The sequence below is a fragment of the Bubalus bubalis genome, chromosome 6, assembly GCF_019923935.1.
Source record: "Bubalus bubalis isolate 160015118507 breed Murrah chromosome 6, NDDB_SH_1, whole genome shotgun sequence".
Taxonomy (NCBI): Eukaryota; Metazoa; Chordata; class Mammalia; order Artiodactyla; family Bovidae; genus Bubalus; species Bubalus bubalis.
In genome coordinates, this window is record NC_059162.1 from 110,688,683 (window position 1) to 110,694,682 (window position 6,000).

A 6,000-nucleotide genomic window follows, 5' to 3' on the forward strand; every position below is an offset into this window, starting at 1 on the left:
AATATATATATAACTGATTCACTTTTCTGTACACCTGAAACTAACCACAACATTTAAATCAACTGTACACCAATAAAAATTTAAAAAAAATAAGGAAAGGTTGACATTATGCTGAAACCTGAAATGGTTTACCATTTTTAGTATGTGTTACTGACTTTTTGCTTATTTCCATTGTGTTGTGACAGTCCCAGCTTGAGCACATAGGGACAAAAAAACTCTGCTGTCTGATGTAGAGGAGAAACCGGTGATGGAAGCTTGACATCTACTCGACAATAAGGAAGAAGGTGGTCCTCCCCCAACTCCCCACTTTTCCTCTTATTATAAAATTGTAGCCCACTGAGTTCTTGAAGTACAGCATGCTCTTGCCTACCAGCTTGTAAGCCTCAAAAATATCCTATTCTAGTAAGTCACTTCTTACCTATCACTTTGGCTCATGCTGAATTCTTTGTGTACTGAGACATAAAGAACTGGAGCTCCTGAGAGCCCCTGAGACACACTTCTGGGTTTCAGGAGGGGGTTGAGAACTGGGATGAGAACAGGAGTTGGGAGCTAGAAGTGACCAGGAGAGAGGAAGCACCCCTTGAAAATGGTAGGAAATATTGCAGAGAAGCCTGTTCTTCCCTTAGATGAGGTTATTTCTGTGGATAGTAGAGGCGAATGCTCCAGAAGAATCAGACATTACCTTCTGGGGAGCTGATACCAGGGGTGGTCCTGCATTCTTTTCTGCCTGGACTTCTTCACCTTAAAGATGTGAACTTCATAATAACCAATGAAGCCACGAGAACTTAAGTTTTGTTTTGCATATCTTCAGAGTGCCCATTGCATAGGTAGGTGTACTCCTCAAAGTTGTTCTCATAGATTTGAAGTTAGACCATTTCCCCACATGGCAGTAAAGTGACATGAGGAAGGGACTGCTTTGTCTAAAGTACCCAAAGTCGTCATCTGGGCTTTTGACTTGTCTGTATGACTTCACTTTTTTTGAGTACTTAATATGTGCCCTGTCCTCCATGCATATTAACTCTTTGAATCTTCAAAACAACCCCATGAGGTTTGTTGTTCAGTCACTCAGTAGTGTCCAGCTCTTTGCGACCCCATGGTCTGCAGCATGCTAGGCTTCCCTGTCCCTCACTATTTCTTGAAGCTTGCTCAAACTCATGTCCATTGAGTCGATGATGCCATCCAACCATCTCATTCGCTGTCACACCTTCACCTCCTGCCCTCAATCTTTCCCAGCATCAGAGTCTTTTCCAATGAGTTGGCTCTTCACATCAGGTGGCCACAGTATCGGAACTTCAGCTTCAGCATCAGTCCCATGAGGTTGGCCTTGTCCAGTTTTTATGCAGGAGGAAAGAGAGGCTTATAAAAGCCCAAAGTCATGCATCTAGGAAGTGTCAGGGCTGGAATGTGAACCAAGATTCATTTTTCTCTCAAACCTTTGCTTGGCTTGTGACCACAATATCTTTTGTCCTTAGAAAAGACACTGTTCCACTTTTGTCCTTAGAAAAGACTGCTGGGTTCTTAGATCCAACCGTTGGCCTAGAAATTTCCTCTGCAAGGCCAGGAATTCTTACACTTGAGTTGCATCAGGGTCACCAGGAAGATCTCTCCAAGCAGATTGCTGGGGTTTACCACCAGAGTCTCCAGGTGGAGTCTGAGAATTTGCATATCTAACAAGTTCTCAGGTGACCAGAGTAGCTTCTCTGAGGCCTAGAGTTGAGAATCCCCATGCTGGGATGATCTTTTAGTTTGCCAGGTAACCTGGGCATTGTCCCCAAGTCCCATGGTTGCACTCTGCTGTACTCCTGCAGCCTAGGATCCAGGCTGCGTAGGACTTGATTTGTCGTCCTTTCAGATTGGGTTCTGGATGGCTGTTCTGTCATCTTGTCCAGTTCCCTAGCCCTGTTAGGGCCTGGCTTGGTCCATTTTCAGGGTTTTCCCTTCTTCCTTGTAGGAGCATCCATACCTTCTGTGGATTGGGCTGCATACCAACACTTCTGAGACCTGCTGGGCTGGAGGGGAAGGGAAGCAGAGCCTGGAAACTAAAAGGAGGGACACCTCTACTCCCTCCCTCTGAGGGCTTGCATAGAGCTTGGGGGGCTTGTGGGGTCATGCTGACTTAGGGATTCAGATGGCCTCTGCATCAGTTCAGTGGCTCCCGCCTTCCCCTGCCTTGCACAGACATCTTTCATCTGGGAGACAGATTGGAATTCTAAGCAGAAAGAAAAACATCTTAATATATCAAGTGTCTTTTGGTAGTAGTTTAAAGGTCCCAAGAGATAGACTGTCAAATGGGTACCCAGTCCCTGGGTACGCAGACCAGTATGTCTCCACTCCTGATGTCTGTCTCTTATCTCTGCAGCTGGAAGGAGAGCAGAGTCATGTGATGTGTGAGTGTGTGCCTATGTGCACAAGTGGGGAGAGCTCCCTTTGATAAAGGAGGAATCTAAGGGTCAGGCATAGAGCTCCTATGGAGTAGGGGTGGGGGAGGCACACAGGGCTCTGGGGCTGGAGGCACTGTCAGAACAACCTCATGAGGTGGGGACTGCCACTGTCCTCTGCTTTACAGAATCAGAAGCACAGAGAAGTCACTTGCTTGAAGTCACTCAGTGGATAAGGGGCAAGGATGAGATCTGGACAGATATGTCACCAAAAAAAAGGTATATAGATGGCAAATAAGCACACGGAAAGATGCTCAACATTATTAGTCATCAGGGAAATGCAAATTAAAACCACAATGAGATACTGCTGCATACCCACTAGAATGGCTAATCTGAAAAATACCTGACCATATCAACTGTCTACAGAGACATGGAGTCACTGGAACTCTCAAATGCTGCTGGTGAAAAGTAGAATGGGGCAACCACTTTGGAAAACCATGTGGCAGTTTCTTAAAAAGTTAAATGTACACTGTCATTGGACCTGCCATTCCTCTCCTAGATATTTATCTAAGAGAAAAGAGAGCGTATCCACATAGAGTCTTGGCCATGAGTGTTCTCAGAAGCTACATTTGTAAGCCCCAAACTGGAAGCAACCTAAGTGTCAGTCAACAGGTGAATTGTACACAGTGGCAAACACATACAATGGAATAATACTAGACAGTAAAAAGGAAGTAAAAAAGATGGCAGAGAGCCGAAGAGCTGATGCTTTTGAACTGGGGTGCTGGAGAAGACTCTTGAGAGCTCCTTGGAAAACAAGGATATCAAATCAGTCAATCTTAAAGGAAATCAACTCTGAATACTCTTTGGAAGGACTGATGCTGAAGCTGAAGCTCCAATACTTTGTTCACTGATGTGAACAGCTGACTCATTGCAAAAGACCTCGAAACTGGAAAAGATTGAAGGCAGAAGGAGAAGAGGGTGACAGAGGATGAGATGGTTGGATGGCATCACCGATTCAATAGACAGGAACTTGGGCAAACTGCAGGAGATGGTGAGGGACAGGGAAGCCTGGTGTGCTGCAGTCCGTGGGGTTGCAAAGAGTCAGACACAACTTGGCAAATGGACAACAAGAAGCATTGAACTATTGATATTGCAATGGTGTGAATATGTCTCTAAATGATAATGCTTAATGAAAGAAGCCAGATGAAAAAGAATGCATTCTATTTATATAAAATTCAGGAAAATGCAATCTAATCTATAGTGACAGGAAATGGATCAGTGGTTGCCTGGATGGGGATATAGGGAATGAGGAGGGCCTGGAGGGGGGATCAGAAAGGACACAAAGATATAGTTAGGGGGGATGGAGATGTTCATTATCCTAATTGTGGTGATGATTTTAAGGGTGTATACATATGTCCAAACTTATCAAACGTGTACTTTAAACATGTACAATTTATTGTATTAATATATCAATTATGCCTCAAAAAGGCTGTTAATTAAAAAAACAAAATAAAACAAGACAAGGACTTCCCAGGCAGTCCAGTGAGCAAGGCACCGCTCTTCACTGCAGGAGGTGAAGATTCCTGGCTGGGAGAATGCCCTGAGGCACAGCCGAAACACGTGAGCAGCAGGCTGTCTCCAGAGCTGCTGCACCTTTGATGCTGTGCCTCAGAGATGAGGCTGGCCATCCTGGGTAGATAACAACAGCAACCTATTCTGTGGTCATCACTTTACATGGTTTAATCCTCCCATTTGTCAGTCCTCTTCAGGCAGGACATATCTGATGATGCTCATTTAATGGATGTGGAGAAGTTAATGACATACTCAAGGTCACACGGGTGGAACACGAGAGGGAGGCAGACCCACGCTCTTCACCCCTTCAAGAAGGGAGACAAAGGGGTCGGCAAGCCCAGCGGCCTCCACAGTCCTTGGTCAGGGCCCAACAGCCGGCCAGCCAGCCCGGTAGACTTCTCCCTTGAAGGAGTTCAATCAGACCTCTAAATGTCCTTCCAGTTTTTGGTATCCTGTGAGTCTATGAAATGAAAAACAAAAAGCAAAAAAACTTCCATTGCTTAAAGGGCCAGTCACTGCATGGACTCCTTTGTCTGTCTCCTATTTATTTAATTGTTTTCGGATGCACTGAATCTTCACTGCTCTTCCTGGGTGGTCTCTAGTTACAGTGAGTGGGGGCTACTCTCTAGTTGCAGTGCATGGGGCTTCTCACTGTGGTGGCTTCTCTTGTTGCGGAGCATGGACTCTAGGGCACTTGGGCTACAGCAGTCGTGGCACATTTAAAAAAATTGTGATAAAATATCCATAACAAAATTTACCATTTAAATCCTCGTTAAGTGTACGATTCAGTGTCCTTGAGTACATTCACAAAGTTGTACAACCATCACCACTGTATAGTTCCAGAACTTTTTAATCATCCCAAACAGAAACTCTGTCTCCATTCAACACTAGCTTCCTATCCTCCCCTTACCCCACTCCCAGCTTCTCTCTTGGGAAAGTAGCTGCTATTTTACTTCCTGCCTGTGTGGATTTGCCTGCTCTTGGTACCACATATAAGTGTTGTGGTTTAGTCGCTAAGTTGTATCCAACTCTTTTGTGACCGCATGGCCTGTAGCCCACCAGGCTTCTCTGTCCAAGAGATTTCCCAGGCAAGAATACTGGAGTGGGTTGCCACTTCCTTCTCCAGGGGAATCTTCCCAACCCAGGGATTGAAGCCAGGTCTGCATTGCAGGAGGATGCTTTATAGCCTGAGCCACCTGGGAAGCCCACCACATCCAAGTGGAATACCCAAGTGGGATCCTTAACCTTACTTGAACTCCCACTCTTTGTTTTGGTGGCAGGAGTGGGAGGAGACGGGACTTTGGACACTGTGCTATATAGGTAGTGGAGTCTACTGTTTTCAGAGCAGAAGATGGGATGGGGGGAGTGTCCTCTGCTGGGGCAGGTCCAGGGCCTCTCCCTGAGGTGGACTTGGCTTCTGCTCCTGGCCAACAACTGTGTAGACGCACATGGCTATTTATGTGTACACTTTTGGCCTGAATCTCATGTTTCCAAAACATATTCAGCAGGTGCCTCAGGAGTTCTGCAAATGATTGATTCAGAAGTCATTTAATTCCCTGGTGGCATGGATGGTAAAGAATCTGCCTGAAATGTGTGAGATCCTGGTTCGATCATTGGGTCAAGAAGACCCCCTGGAGAAGGGCATGGCAATCCACTCCAGGATTCTTGCCTGGAGAATTCCATGGACAGGGAGCCTAGTGGGCTACAGTCCATGGGGTCACAAAGAATCGGACATGACTGAGTTACTAACACTTTTACTTTCCCTTTAATTATTTAAAAACGGCTATAAGCATACCCATTCAAATGCATTGCAAATAAACACCGCAATTGGGCAGATTGTGTAGATCTTAGAATGGAAGGGGTCTTGATATCTTTATTTAATTAAGGAGAATCTTACATTACAAGGAAGCTTATGGGAGATGTCTATTATTTGCAATAACTTCTCTGTGTGATTAGAGGTTTCCTATAAAGCATGGACATTTATTGGCCATTGAGGTAGATGAATGCAGCAAAATGTATTTCAGAAAGATGGCTACAATAGCATCTCCCA